This window comes from Oncorhynchus gorbuscha, linkage group LG16 (assembly GCF_021184085.1).
Source record: "Oncorhynchus gorbuscha isolate QuinsamMale2020 ecotype Even-year linkage group LG16, OgorEven_v1.0, whole genome shotgun sequence".
NCBI lineage: Eukaryota > Metazoa > Chordata > Actinopteri > Salmoniformes > Salmonidae > Oncorhynchus > Oncorhynchus gorbuscha.
In genome coordinates, this window is record NC_060188.1 from 8,631,220 (window position 1) to 8,647,158 (window position 15,939).

Sequence of the window (15,939 nt, forward strand, 5' to 3'; positions counted from 1 at the left end):
ACTGTCACCACTGATAAAGCCACTATAATTGAGAATTTCAATAAGCATTTTTCAACAGCACTGCACCCCCCACAGCAACCACGAGCAACAGTTTATATACAATAACATGACGTCATTTTATTGCTTAACAGAATCCCCTCCTCTTGACCGGGACAAAGTGAGGTTAATAGTTTATTCTAACTTACTAACACACTCACAGGTCACACAACATAACTGAATTAACTTTTGACCCATCAACATTATCGATCACCACTTAGCTGACAGTTCTAATTAACAGAGAACCTAGGAATGCACTCACAGCCTTATCTAAAACACCCCAGAGCTCAGTTTCGTCAGTTCAACCATAGGTTAACTATCTTATCTGCTTACTTAATCCACAACCCATTAGTTTCTGCCTAGTTGGATGTCACGGTTTTCTAATGGTGAAGGAGAGTCGGACCAAACTGCAGCGCGTATATTGTGATCCATGTTTATTTACACAACATAACACAAATCCAAAACACAAACTCAAAACAATAAACGTAGTGAAAACCAAAACAGCCTTAACTGGTGCAAACTAACACAGACTCAGGACATCAAGACACTAAGGACATCAAGACACTAAGGACATCAAGACACTAAGGACATCAAGACACTAAGGACATCAAGACACTAAGGACATCAAGACACTAAGGACATCAAGACACTAAGGACATCAAGACACTAAGGACATCAAGACACTAAGGACATCAAGACACTAAGGACATCAAGACACTAAGGACATCAAGACACTAAGGACATCAAGACACTAAGGACATCAAGACACTAAGGACATCAAGACACTAAGGACAATCATCCACAATACAACCAAAGAATATGGCTGCCTAAATATGGCTCCCAATCAGAGACAACGATAAACACCTGCCTCTGATTGAGAACCACTTCAGACAGCCATAGACTCTCCTAGAACACCCCACTAAGCTACAATCCCACTAAGCTACAATCCCACTAAGCTACACGCCACATACAAAAACCCATGTCACACCCTGGCCTGACCAAATACATAAAGAAAAACACAAAATACTTCGACCAAGGCGTGACATTGGAATGGTGTTCATTAACTTTAATTACTACTTGTCCGTGTCACACAATCCCTTCTTATGAACTCATATTGTTCATCAGATATAATAAAACAGAGTATAAGTTTACTTAGTTACAGTTCCATTTAAAATGATTTGTTCAGTCATTTAATCATAATTTTCCCCAAAATCAGAGACACTCCATTTAGAATGATATGTTATCTTTTCCCAGGTGGGAAGCATGACCAGCCGTAGAAAAATGCTTATTGAAATTCTCAATTATAGTGGATTTATCAGTGGTGACAGTGTTTCCTATCTTCAGTGCAGTGGGCAGCTGGGAGGAGGTGTTCTTATTCTCCATGGACTTTACAGTGTCCCAGAACTTTTTTGAGTTAGTGTTGTAGGAAGTAAATTTCTGCTTGAAAATTGATTGATGACATTTTTTTACTATGAGATGGAGAGCAACTAGACAGTGTCATAACTCTCAATATTCTTGAGGAAGTTGACTTTATATTACAATGTATGATGGCTCTACATAGGTAGCCCTATTCTTATAGATTATGTTCATCCCAGATAAATCACATGGGGTGTCTATCTTCTTGTAATACAAAACCCTATTATGATCTGCTGTGACTGGACCGAGGCCAGTAAATAATAAGAAACAGTTGAAGACGACGTAACTGTAGGTTGACGTGGGAAGTTTACATACACTTAGGTTGTAGTAATTAAAACTCATTTTTCAACCACTCCACAAATGTCTTGTTAACAAACTATAGTTTTAGCAAGTCAGTTAGGACATCTACTTTGTGCATGACTCAAGTAATTTTCCAACAATTGTTTACAGACAGATTATTTCACTTACAATTCACTGTCACAATTCCAGTGGGTCAGAAGTTTACATTCACTAAGTTGACTGTGCCTTTAAACAGCTTAGAAAATTCCAGAAAATTATGTCATGGCTTTACAAGTTTCTGATTGGCTAATTGACATAATTTGAGTCAATTGTAGGTGTACCTGTGGATGAATTTCAAGGCCTACCTTCAAACTCAGTGCCTCTTTACTTGACATCATTGGAAATCAGCCAAGACCCCCTAAAAAAATGTAGACCTCCACAAGTCTGGTTCATCCTTGGGAGCAATTTCCAAATGCCTGAAGGTACCACGTTCATCTGTACAAACAATAATATTCAAGTATAAACACCATGGGACCATGCAGCCGTCATACCGCTCAGGAAAGAGACGCGTTCGGTCTCCTAGAGATGTCAATCCCAGATGCTCAATCTCAGAACAACAGCAAAGGACCCTGTGAAGATGCTGGAGGAAACAGGTACAAAAGTATCTATATCCACAATAAAAACGAGTCCTATATCGACAAAACCTGAAAGGCCGCTCAGCAAGGAAGAAGCCACTGCTCCAAAACCGCCATAAAAAAATCCAGACTACGGTTTGCAACTGTACATGGGGACAAAGATCGTACTTTTTGGAGAAACAAAAATAGAATTGTTTGGCCATAATGACCATCGGTATGTTTGGAGGAAAAGGGGAGGCTTGCAAGCCGAAGAACATCATCCCAAACATGAATCACGGGGGTGGCAGCATCATGTTGTGGGGCTGCTTTGCTGCAGGAGGGACTGGTGCACTTCACAAAATAGATGGCTTCATGAGGAGGAAGGTTATGTTGATATATTGACGCAACATCTTAAGACATAAGTCAGAAAGTGAAAACTTGGTCGCAAATGAGTCTTCCAAATGGACAATGACCCCAAGCATACTTCCAAACTTGTGGCAAAATGGCTTAAGGACAACAAAGTCAAGGTTTTGGAGTGGCTATGACAAAGCCCTGACCTCAATACTATAGAAAATGTGTGGGCAGAACTGAAAAAGCGTGTGCGAGCAAGGAGGCCTACAAACCTGACTCAGTTACACCAGCTCTGTCAGGAGGAATGGACCAACATTCACCCAACTTATTGTGGGAAGCTTGTGGAAGGTTACCCAAAATATTTGACATAAGTTAAACAATGTAAAAGCAATGCTACCAAATACAAATTGAGTATATGTAAACTTCTGACCCACTGGGAATGTGATGAAAGCAATAAAAGCTGAAATAAATAATTCTCTCTACTATTATTCTGACATTTCACATTCTTAAAATAAAGTGGTGATCCTAACTGACCTAAAACAGGGAATGATTACTAGGATGATCCTAACTGACCTAAAACAGGGAATGATTACTAGGATGATCCTAACTGACCTAAAACAGGGAATGATTACTAGGATGATCCTAACTGATCCCCTAACTGACCTAAAACAGGGAATGATTACTAGGATGATCCTAACTGACCTAAAACAGGGAATGATTACTAGGATGATCCTAACTGACCTAAAACAGGGAATGATTACTAGGATGATCCTAACTGACCTAAAACAGGGAATGATTACTAGGATGATCCTAACTGACCTAAAACAGGGAATGATTACTAGGATGATCCTAACTGACCTAAAACAGGGAATGAATGATTACTGACCTAAAACAGGGAATGATTACCTAACTGACCTAAAACAGGGAATGATTACTAGGATGATCCTACCTGACCTAAAACAGGGAATGATTACTAGGATGATCCTAACTGACCTAAAACAGGGAATGATTACTAGGATGATCCTAACTGACCTAAAACAGGGAATGATTACTAGGATGATCCTAACTGACCTAAAACAGGGAATGATTACTAGGATGATCCTACCTGACCTAAAACAGGGAATGATTACTAGGATGATCCTACCTGACCTAAAACAGGGAATGATTACTAGGATGATCCTAACTGACCTAAAACAGGGCATTTTGACTTGGATTAACCTCTCTGCGCACCTGTTAGCGGGATGGAATTCATATGAAAGTCATATTAAACATTCATGAAAATACAAGTGTCTCACATGTTTTGAAAGCCTAGAATTGTGCTAATCCAACTGTGTTGTCAGATTTAAAAAAGGATTTACTGCGAAATAATACGATGCGATTATCTGAGAACAGAGCCCCATAAAAAAACACTATTTCAACCAGCACAGGCGTAACAAAATCACGAACTGCAATAAAATACATTTTTAACTTTGACGATCTTCCTCTGTTTGCAATCCCAATGCTCATTGTTACACAATGAATGGTCTTTTGTTTGATAAAATCCATTTTTATAGCTTAACACGAAACATTTTGTGAACTGCTTGTGTCGTGAATTCCGTCTCATTCCATTTTCGACGACACATTCGATGTAAATACACACACTAAACGTGACTTTTCCAATCATGTTTGGTTTCATTGCAATCAACTGGTTTGTTTGTAACACAACCAAACCTGATGGGTCATTCCCGGGACGTATTGACTGAAAGAAAACGATTTGAAGACAACAAGTAATGACATCATTGTGCACCAATGATATAATGCTGTTTCGTTGATTGACTGTATTTTAACCCAATGACCACTGATCGTCTTGAAATCTAGCTGGTAGATAGCCAATGAGCTGAGGTAAACGGCAATATGTAATGTTTATGTGTTGGAAGACCAACCCATGTAGTAAACTCCGGCGTAAAGAGGGTCATTCGCCATTGAAGTTTCATACTGGAAGGAGCAACGCATGTTACGCACAGCGTTGTTTTGGTAAACGCGCATCTTCAGCTGTTTATATATCAATCAGTATGGCGACTAAGTCAGGGAAAGCTAAATCTAAGTCTAGATATACAGATGTACACACAATTTCAGAAGAAATTGATCGGGAAAGTGAGACAGAGAGTGTTGGAGGACGATTCATTTAGCGATTCCCAAATGGAGGAATATTTTTTGAACGGAGAGGACATCGTTTTGGACTGGTAAATTATTTTGATGCTATTGCCGTTGTTTGAAATAAATAATATAAAATAGTATTTGTGATTTTTTAAAATTTAGTAGCAATATATAAAAATGTAATGTAATGAAATGTGAGATGCGTGTGTCTGCCGCACCACACCACCCCCACATGAAATAGCCTATTTGAGGCTGTTGAGGGGAGGGGAGGGCAGGCCCACAACAATGGCCAAAGTGAAATGGAGACAGTAGATACAGCTGGTCTGTTGTAATAAAATAAAGTGTCGTGGAAATTTCCTCTATTTACCAAATCATGGGAGCAAACCACACACACAAGTCAGAGTTAGTTATCAAAGTCCATCTTTAATTATATGAGCTCTATCACAATCTTGTGACTCTCAGGTAATTCAGTGTCTCTCAGTGAATTCTCTGAGAGCCCCCTTACAATGCAACTGAGTTCCTTTAATAGCAAAGACACACATAGTCAGACAGCATAGACATAATTCATCGTTCAGCTTTGTCTCCTTTCTCAAACCCCCGAACCATAAACCAATCCTCCATATCAACAGGCATATATCAAATTGTCATTTAGATACAACCAACTCTAAATACAAACTCATGGAGAGGAGAGTGAGGCTATAGGTTAAGATAACAGGGAGCATGAGAATGATTCCAGACACTGCCACCCTCCTTTCCCCACTAGAAAAAGGTAGGGAGTAAAAGATATGTTTACACATGATGACACTTCGACCTCTCCCTTCTCTGTGGCCCATGCAACTTAGTTTTGACATAGAACAGATAACTGCAACCTCGCCACAGTATTATACAAAAATAGTATTATACAAAAATACCATTCTGATGAAAAATAAACTTACACACATTTGATAAATATAAAACATCTTACATATGTAACCAACAAATTCTGAATCTTCCACGACAAAAGACAGTAGATCTAGCTGCTCTGTCATAATATAATAGAGACAGTAGATCTAGCTGAAATGTCATAATATAAAAGAGACAGTAGATCTAGCAGGTCGATAATAATATATTCAACCTTATGTTCCCAGTACTCTATATATATATCTGTTTATTATACCTGTTGATACAGGGCTCATATGTGAAACTATTCTTACTGAACATTTTCTTTCACAGTGACACTGACTCCGAATGGCAGCCCCCAGGGCCAAGGTGTCCATCCCCAACTGAAGCTGGTTCATCCAGCTCCTGCCACAAGTGGTGTTCATCTGCCCAAATGTATTTCTGCAGGCATAGATGTGCCTCAGGGCCCAAAGGGCACAGCATGGAGGCATCGCTGTGTTCTTTGACAAATGAAGTCCCCCATCACCTGCACCACATGCTTGGTGACCCTCTGCTTTACAGCAGAAAGAGACTGCTATGGCGCCTGCAGCACAATATTGTGTAGAGGACAGAGGGTCTTCCAAATATTGAAAGTGTTATTTTGTAAATGTATGTATTCTTTTTTTCATGTTTTTTTCTCAATTTTTGGTGTGTGTGTGTTAGAATACTATTTTGGTATTTTGTATATAGTTATTCCATTCAAAATATATAACTTCACCAATTTGGCCACTTGGGTACATTTGGGCTACTTGTGTGGGACACCTGGGTGACTTCATGATAAATGTCATGTAGCACACTCATTTAGGAAGTTATCATTCTGAAACTTTGCACAAGTACTATTGCCCTTTTATGTTTTTCACTGAAATTGTCCCCATCATCCTATCTGAATGTTTGTTTTATCTTGTTCATTTTAAAGATGATGATACAACAATAAAAAGAAAAAACATGGTTTTTTTCATTGTATTATCTAAACCAGATCTATTGTGTTATATTCTCCTACATTCAATTCACATTTACACAAACTTCAGAGTGTTTTCCTTCAAATGGTACCAAGAATATGCATATCCTTGGTTCGACAGGCAGTTAGATTTGGGTATGTCTTCAGGCGGAAATTGAAAAAAGTAGGGAGGTAGCTCTAAGAGGTTATTAAATGTCAGGAATTGTGATAAATGGAGTTTGAATGTATTTGGCTAAGATGTATGTAAACTTCCGTCTTCAACTGTATTTTCAACTGTATATTTTTATTTATTTAATTAACTGCTTTTTATTTATTTAACAGCGCCTCCAAGTCACAGCTGGTTGTTATACAGCCTGGATTCAAACCAGGTCTGTAGTGACACCTCAAGCACTGAGATGCAGTGCCTTAGTCCGCTTTGCCACTCATGAGCCCATACTTCCTTGTACCATTCTAGACCAATGTTGTTTTGAAGTGAGAAAACGGTATTCATCAGTATTCACTCTCCTCAACGACGCTAACGAATCATTCTCATGTAACATTTTTCAAATAAAAAAAAGAATTATTTCTGTGTAAATTTCTGGCAAATGGCAGATTAACTGGACCACTTTATGTTGTTTAGACACAAAAGAAATGAGAGAAAGCGGAGGCATGGCAGGCGGCCCAATGCGCAATTTCTTTGTTATGCTAATCTATAATGATCCTTTGGTTGATCAGTGGGTAACGGCGACCCTCAGGCATTGCAGGCGGCCCAATGCGCAATTTCTTTGTTATGCTAATCTATAATGATCCTTTGGTTGATCAGTGGGTAACAGCGATCCTCTTACCAAGATCGCCTGGCCCGGTTTTCTGACAGACTGAGCTGAGGTCACATAATTCACATACAAAGTCAAACGCAACATCAGAAAAGAGACCTTCTCCAACTCTGTCGTCAATTAGACAGCCAATATCATGGATCTTAAAAACGAAAGGTAGTATGATAGTAAGGTAGCACATTCTACATTGTCACCTCACTTCTTTTTTTAAACAATGGTTTGGTCAAACAGTAAATTGCATTATCCTCATGATTCCTGCCTCTGTGCTTGTTTTGCTGGGTCCTGCTTATGTTTTGAGCGAGCCACTCTCCTCTCCCCCATGCGCTCAAGATAAAAATGCATTCAGCTTTGGAAGGTTTGTCCCCTTGTCCATGTCAGTGTCTGCTTACTTTGATTTTTATTTCTAAAGTTTCAGCTCAATATCAACTATTTTACAACAAAAATATTTAATAAGGCCTTGAAATATGAAGCACCCCGTGCTCAAAGTGCACACCAGCCGTTGCGAGGGCCTACAACTGCACTGTTTTTAAAAAGAATATTCAATTTACTGTTGGATCATGAATACGTGGCTACCAACAGTGGGTATTATACTTAGAGTTAGAAATCTAGTTAATGTGTTTTTAGCTTCGATCTTGCAACTTTTCAGTTACAAGTCCAATGCTCTAACCACTAGGCTACCTGCCACCCATGTTAATATGCAAGTGTAGTGAAATGCTTGTGCTTCTAGTTCCGACTTGGCAGTAATATCAAACATGTAATCTAACCGTCTCCAACAACTACCTTATACACACAAATCAAAGCTTTCAGTCTCTCTGTCCCAGCTTTGATGAACCTGTACTGACCTCGCCTTCTGGATGATAACAGTGTGAACAGGCAGTGGCTCGGGTGGTTGATGTCCTTGATGATCCTTTTGGCCTTCCTGTGACATCGGGGGCTGTAGGTGTCATGGAGGGCAGGTAGTTTGCCTCCGGTGATGAGTTGTGTAGACCGCACCACACTCTGGAGAGCCTGGCGGTTCAGGGGGGTGCAGTTGCCGTACCAGGCTGTGATTCTGCCCGACAGGAGACTCTCATTTGTGTAAGGTTCTCTCATCTGTAAAGGTTTGTCAGGGTTTTGGGTAACAAGCCAAATTTCTTCAGCCTCCTGTGGTTGAAGAGGCGCTGTTGCGCCTTCATCACCACACTGTTAGTGTACATAAAGATGTATGTCATTCATCTCTATTGAAGAAAAAAGATAATCAGCGCAGTGATGTGGGACGGTGTGGATAAAATGCCAGGGCTGAATTCTTGTACCAGTCCGACCCCTGTGTAAAAAATGTACCCTGCAGCATTGCAGTCTTAAGTCCTAGTAACTGAAACTTGAATTTACATCATTTCTATCTCATGTGTGATCAACGAAGACGTCCTTCACGATCATTGATGCAAATAATTAATATATTGTTCTGATATATTTTGAGCCTGTAATCGAACTCACAAATGCTGAAGCTCCAGATTCTCAACTAGTCTAAAGAAGGCCAGTTTTATTGCTTCTTTAATCAGCCGTGCTAACATAATTGCAAAAGGGTTTTCTAATGATCAATTAGCCTTTTAAAATGATAAACTTGGATTAGCTAACACAACGTGCCATTGGAACACAGGAGTGATGGTTGCTGATAATGGGCCTCTGTATGCTGTCATGACGTTGGCTTGTGGGTAAGGTTTATGACCCCCCCCCCATAAATATCTTTCTCCCTTCCCTCTTGCTTGACTCTACAGAAGGACTCTTGAATAGCCTTTGTTAAACACAGAGAGTCTGGGAACATCAAACAAGTGGGGAGAAAGGAACCATATTTCGGTAATAGAACCAGTTGAAAATATGCGTTGGTACTTAATGAATATGATTTCAGTTTGGTTGTCATCTGAGACATTATGACTGATGACAGGACGACAAACTGTATCTGGGAAAGTCTACACATTCTAGTTATCAGATTCACATGGAATTTTTGTGCAATTTAAATGTTTGACTATGAAACTATTTGTGAAAATATTAAACGTAATTTTAGCTTCCAAATGAGAGAATTGGGTTTTCATAAGGTTAGAGCTCTGCTCAATCAGTGGCCCACCCCTGTGAAGAGACATGGGTTATAAAACATGAAACACACCCTTCTCTCCCTCCACTATATAAGCCCTTGATGAAAATGTAAACTTCTGTTCCGAGGAAATGAGGACAACGGTCCATACGTTAAAAAGGACTAACATGTCAACTACAGAACTAAGCCAACCTCAGCGTGAGCTTTGGTTGTGAATGGTATGAACGTTGAACTCTTATTCAATAAAGAAGCGAGACATCCTAATCATTGAGTTAGCAACAGCAGCTGTAAACGTGGGCTAGGAAAGGACGGACAGAGTATCCCGTCTACCACACAATGACGACACTACAACGTATGCTGTTTATCCACCAGAGACACTCTTCAAAGGACAAAGGACTCTTTTGGGCAACATGGCCTTCCATCTACCCCCAACTTATTGAAGCACAGCTAAGAGTAAATATTTATTACATTTTCCTTTTCCAAATGGACGGTAAATTTAGAATGCATAAGATTATGTATAGAGACATAGCTTCTCCCTTTGTTCCTCAAGTCTTCCCGCTCTTTCACTCAACCCAAACCCCCTTTCTTTGTGTAACCAGCTGCCATATCTGTTCCGTCTGCTAGGGATGTTCTCCTTTATGACATAATTTGTAATCAATGTATGATTCATTCTGTGGATATGTAATTCTGTGTGATTAGTTAGGTATTTATAAAAAAATTGCTGTTCAACTTGTTAGCCAGGGTTCGTGAAGATAACCAAGAATTTAACATTGTTCAATGTTCCGAAAAGGGTCTGAACATACATATTTATAGAGCCCCCGTGCAAGGAATCTAAAATGGGATGACGTTTTCATTTTGATTCAGCCTATGTAAAATTGAAAATCAGACTACATAATACAGAGGGGCAAAAAAGTATTTAGTCAGCCACCAATTGTGCAAGTTCTCACACTTAAAAAAGATGAGAGGCCTGTAATTTTCATCATAGGTACACTTCAACTATGACAGACAAAATGAGATAAAAAAATCCAGAAAATCACATTGTAGGATTTTTTATGAATTTATTTGCAAATTATGGTGGAAAATTGGTGGAGCTAATTATAGAAATCTGAGAAATAGAGCGTTTGGCCAAACGCAGTGCTATTTCTGCCTTGTGAATTTCAGACGCGTGTAGGCTCGGTCATTATTAATTTCTCGAGCGAGTACAAAGGGCCAGCCGATTAAAATTGAGGAGATATTAGCTTGACCAGCAATAATTATCTCTCTCTCTGTGCTGCCATCCTGTTAGAAGATAACATATTATTTTATTACAATGGTTAAATTGGATTTTCATTGTGTTCAATGGTGTTATTTGCCCCCTAGTGGTGCTTTCTGGTACTTAGAAAGACAACGCAAACGGGAAGTTCAGAATTTGTTTGCACGCAAAGAAGCAGCTACAAACAAGGCTACGGTGCAGGTCTTTCAATGTAGTTCTTTCTTGTCACGCTTCAGCCTTGGAAAAATATTTGTTTGTAAGTTCAATTCAAGCATTTAGCTAATGATAATAATCTTGTTATTGATAGAGTTTCTTACATATCAATGTTGGTTGCATTTACTCACAAATTGCAATGCCTTTTGTGTATGTCGTTAGCTGTATTACTTTGCTCATGCGTCATGCAAACGAATTGTAAAATATACAATACTGTAGTTTTGTTACTGTTTCTAGTGTAATATGCTTTGTTATTCTACATAGATGGTTATACATTATTAGAGTAATGAAAGGAGCAATTACCATATGGTTAACAATTAGCTATATGGTTTGGCATCATGCCAGATGCATGGTACCTTAGCACGTGCTTTGTATTTATGCAACTTCAAATGTTTAATGTACAGCTACAGTATGTCGGTGTGAATTTAACACTAAAGTATATTATTTTCTGTATTTTGCAGTTTCACAACATAAACGTTTTCAATATATTCATTCAAGAAAAGTCACGCCTTGGGAGTTTTATTGAAGACTTAGTTGTTAGCTATCTGTCTAGTTTTGCATGGGAACGCAACTCAAGGGCAGAATACTCTCTCTTGCACGTTTTCACGCGAGTAGACCACGGCGCATTTCGTTGTTTGCCGCAGAACAGTGTTTGAACATAATATGTTATGAGTAAAACCTTTCCCTTGCCAAGGGAATCCTATGTTGTGCATTTCTCAGGCATAAAGTACAATTAGCTTGCACGAGATGCTAAGCTAACAAAGGGAAAACAGCCATTTTGTCTTGTGCCACATTGTAATTCCTCTGCCTTGCGGAACGGAAGTCCAGCCCTGGGTACTTCCGTTTGATTTCAGCGTGTGCAATCAGTGACCGCTGAAGTGTGCCAGACATTACTTATGATATCTAGACGGATATCGATATCTTATTCAACGGATATCTATGTCTTATTCAATTGAACTAATAAGTGAAATTGCCAGATTTACATTCTCAAATGGATCTTAAATAATATCCAAATTGATGAGTTTTCTAAATGAGACATTGTAAACTTTTTCCAAACTAACCTACATGAAGCAACTTCTCAGGTTAATTCAAGTTGAAATCCCAAATAGCCTACACAGGTTTGATTTATCATTAAATTGATCAATCAGTAAAATTAGGTTTTTGCAAAAACCCATTCAGTAATCCAGTACTGACAGAAGTCCCACCACAGCAGGAATCTCATGTGGCTTCAGCCTTAGGGAGAAGTGTACCACAGTGTTGAATGTTCCCAACATTTGATCTACTGTTTACACTTATGATATCAAATACATGGAGATTATCGTCTCATTCAATTTAATTAGTTAAATATACCTTAATGTTCTTTCAATAAAATGAGACACTTTTAAACTACTCATATTAACATGGATGAAGCAACCTCTCAGGTTAATACCCAGATAGCCTACTCAGGTAGGATTACTTTTTATTTATTTATACTAGGCAAGTCAGTTAAGAACAAATTCTTATTTCAATGACAGCCTAAGAACAGTGGGTTAACTGCCTGTTCAGGAGCAGAACAACAGATTTTACCAGCTTGGGGGTTTGAACTTGCAACCTTCCGGTTACTAGTCCAATGCTTTTAACCAATAGGCTACCCTGCCGCACCGCATTGATTAATTAACTCAATTTCGTTTTGCAAATTAATTCAACTTCCACATGACTGGTACAGTACTGATGGTTCGTCAACATCTATAAATAGATTAAACATGTCTTTGCAGCTTCCAATGAATTCCAAACCCAAACTTAGAAAAAATAGGAACATTTTTCCTTTACATTTTTTAAATAATGTGCAAGCTATCAAAGGAGGTGGTCACCACTCCTCCGCTAATTAGTGAACCTCCACCCATAAAAGGATTGATCTCTGACCTCAGCAGCGATACATTCCCTAATTATGCCATTAGTGAAAAAACAGTGTAAATTGCGAACAACGCTCTTCAAAATCAACCATCAAACACAGGCTTTGTGATGGTTCTCTCCACTTTAGCACTTATGTATCGCCATCAAAAATTGGCATCGGTCCAATACCACCGTGCACAGCTGAAGCACGTGCAAGAAATCGCTAACATGAGGGTACAGGTGGAGAGAACTGAGCAACTATTGACAAAAACAGGAAATAAAAACATTCCGCTAGGAGTGGAACTGAGTTTGAAATCGGAACAATGAAAAGTAATTGCAAATACTTATGACGATGAACGAGCACAAACACTTCAACAAAATCGTTGTCTCCAGCAACAACTTGATTTAGCTGAAACTAAATACGATGTTGTCCACTTCAAACTAGATAAATCTGTTGAGTTATCTACAAACAGGAGCGCGCAATTTGATAACATTTGGCAGTTTTGTTGAATGTTACTCAGAGTAACACGGTTCTACTCAAAACGCTGCAGACCAAAAATGATCAGTTAATGAACACAATGACAAAGTTGGATGACAAATCAGCAGAACTCATTGAAGTCGCTGACCAAATGAATGTTGAGAGAACTCGGGTGATGAAGATGGGAATTTTGATTTCTAAGCAAGCGGAAGAAATCTCATTACGGAATCTCTCGCTCCGTACTCAAGACCTCTATTTGCAAACCATGACAGATAAGTTTGGGAACAAAAGGAGCAGGTGCGACACTCACGTGTCCAAAATCAGTACTCTAAGTGCTCAAGTGGACTCTGCAATGCAGCAGAATACCACCCTTAGGTACCATCTGGAGGAAGCCCAGAATGGTCACGCTCTACAGCGTGACTATCCATCCAAGCAACCGGAGCACTGTACTCAAAGGAGTGAAGACGATAGGTTTCAGACTTTGCCTACCGCATGTGTCCCTCAGTCTTCTCCTCTTGGCCATTCGGCACTGAATAATATGGCGCCTCTTGGCCAACAAAGCCAAAGCTTGGCTTCTCCTCTTGGCCTTTCGGCTCCAATTTCCTCACAGGATGAAGCCAACCCTCTCCGCCCGCTTGACATGGAATACCTTGACAAACTTATCAAGAATTTCCCTGCCTTTGACCCCAATCCAGGTCAGCCAAATGATACTAAGACGTTCCTAGCTGACATAGAGGATGCATTGGGTGGCTACCCAAACACTACGGGTTTTGACAGGGTTTACCTGTTGAAGCGAACGTCGAATAGACACGTGACGAGGTTCATTCGCCTACAACACCAACACGTGCTAAATGACTACGCTAAACTTGCCACAGATTTGAAATTAGAATTCAGTGGTTCTGCGACTCACAAACACGATAGCTCACTGGTTAACACGGTCAAACAAGCTCGGAATGAACACCCACAAGCGTACTATCATAGGCTTCGTTCAGCTTACTTTGGCCTACTCACTGAAACAGGAATGGAAGAGCTGTTACCATTCAAACAAATATTCTTGTTGAACATGTATCCCACCTTCATTACCTACTTGGGCCCTGCCGCCCACATTGGCTTGCCTATCTTACAACTCTTGCAAGCACAGCTTTTGAGGCATCAAAAGATCGCAACGCTAAGAGCCCTGACCACTCTGTTTTGAAGTTTCACCAGGAGCACTCACTCCAGTTAGAGGGTGCATTCTCAGGTATTGGAGCATTGAGAGATGACGCACAACAACGGTTTCTACCAGAAAACCATGATTCCAATAACCACAGAGGTCGAAATAACTCTAAAGTACGTCGCCATCAACATGACTACCGCTACAATCGACCTGTTCACTACGTTCCTGCACCCAACCCACACAAAGTGTCAGAGCACAAGGGTAACAAAGGGTTGAAGGATGATCAAAATGTAGACCAATGTTCTCCAGAAGTTCCAGTACGTGAAGAAAGTGAGAAACATTTTGAGAAAAGGGTAAAAGATAAGTCACAAGGACACCAGGTGCGCAGGAATTAACACCCATATCATTGACGTTAAAATTCAAATCTCTCCCGCTCTTACTCGAGACCCTATCCAGGGCCCATTTGATCAAGAAACAAGCCAACAGGCTTTGTCTATAGACTCTGATACAAAGGTTGAGAAGAAAAAGGTCAAACGCTTCGTTAAAGCCAAGCGCACTCAAAATCTGAAGTCGATCTGCTTCCACCTTGAACAGAAATGACACATCAGGTCATTGTGAACGACCACTCCACTTTGTGGGGAATATGTCCACTAAACACGAATCGAAACAACCATACCTGGAAACAGTCCTAGAGGACTGCTTAACTTGTCATGCGCTAATTGATTCGGGTGTGATAATATCACTCATCTCTCAAACATTGTTCGATGATCTCAAAAGAGATTTGAAGCCAACTAAACGTTGGTTAAAAGTGGAACGATGCGACACTACACTTTGAGGGGTCACTCAGACTACCTCGCCTCTCACATTGAGAGTCATCCTGAAACTACACTTCCAGGACTTCTCGTTCGTTCACCCTGTGTATGTTACCAGCCTCGATACTGTACCCCTGCTACTGGGAGCAGACTTGATTGATCGGTTACTCCCATTGATGGATTGGAAAACCAACCAGGTATGGTCACAGGCTATAGTACCTTCTCCACTAACTACACTGCCTTCCCCTAATGCTAGCTGCAATGCAGTCATTCACAAGGGGTATCTGTCAAAAGCACCCCTTGGGAAAAAGATGTTTACAAACCTCCTGGTGCAGAATCCAATAAAAGGAGATATTACGATATCTCGACACATTCCATCAGCCAATCTGATTGACCATTCTTTTCATGATTTTGAGCCAGCTGTCTCTCTGAATGAGCAACTTCCCTCCGTGAAATACGGTAGTTGAGATGAACTTCTCTTGCCCTTCGGACACTTCCGCAAGCACTGCAGCCGTCTCAGCAAGAAAAACATTGATGTGCAGAGTATACTCTGCTTCCGAAGATACAC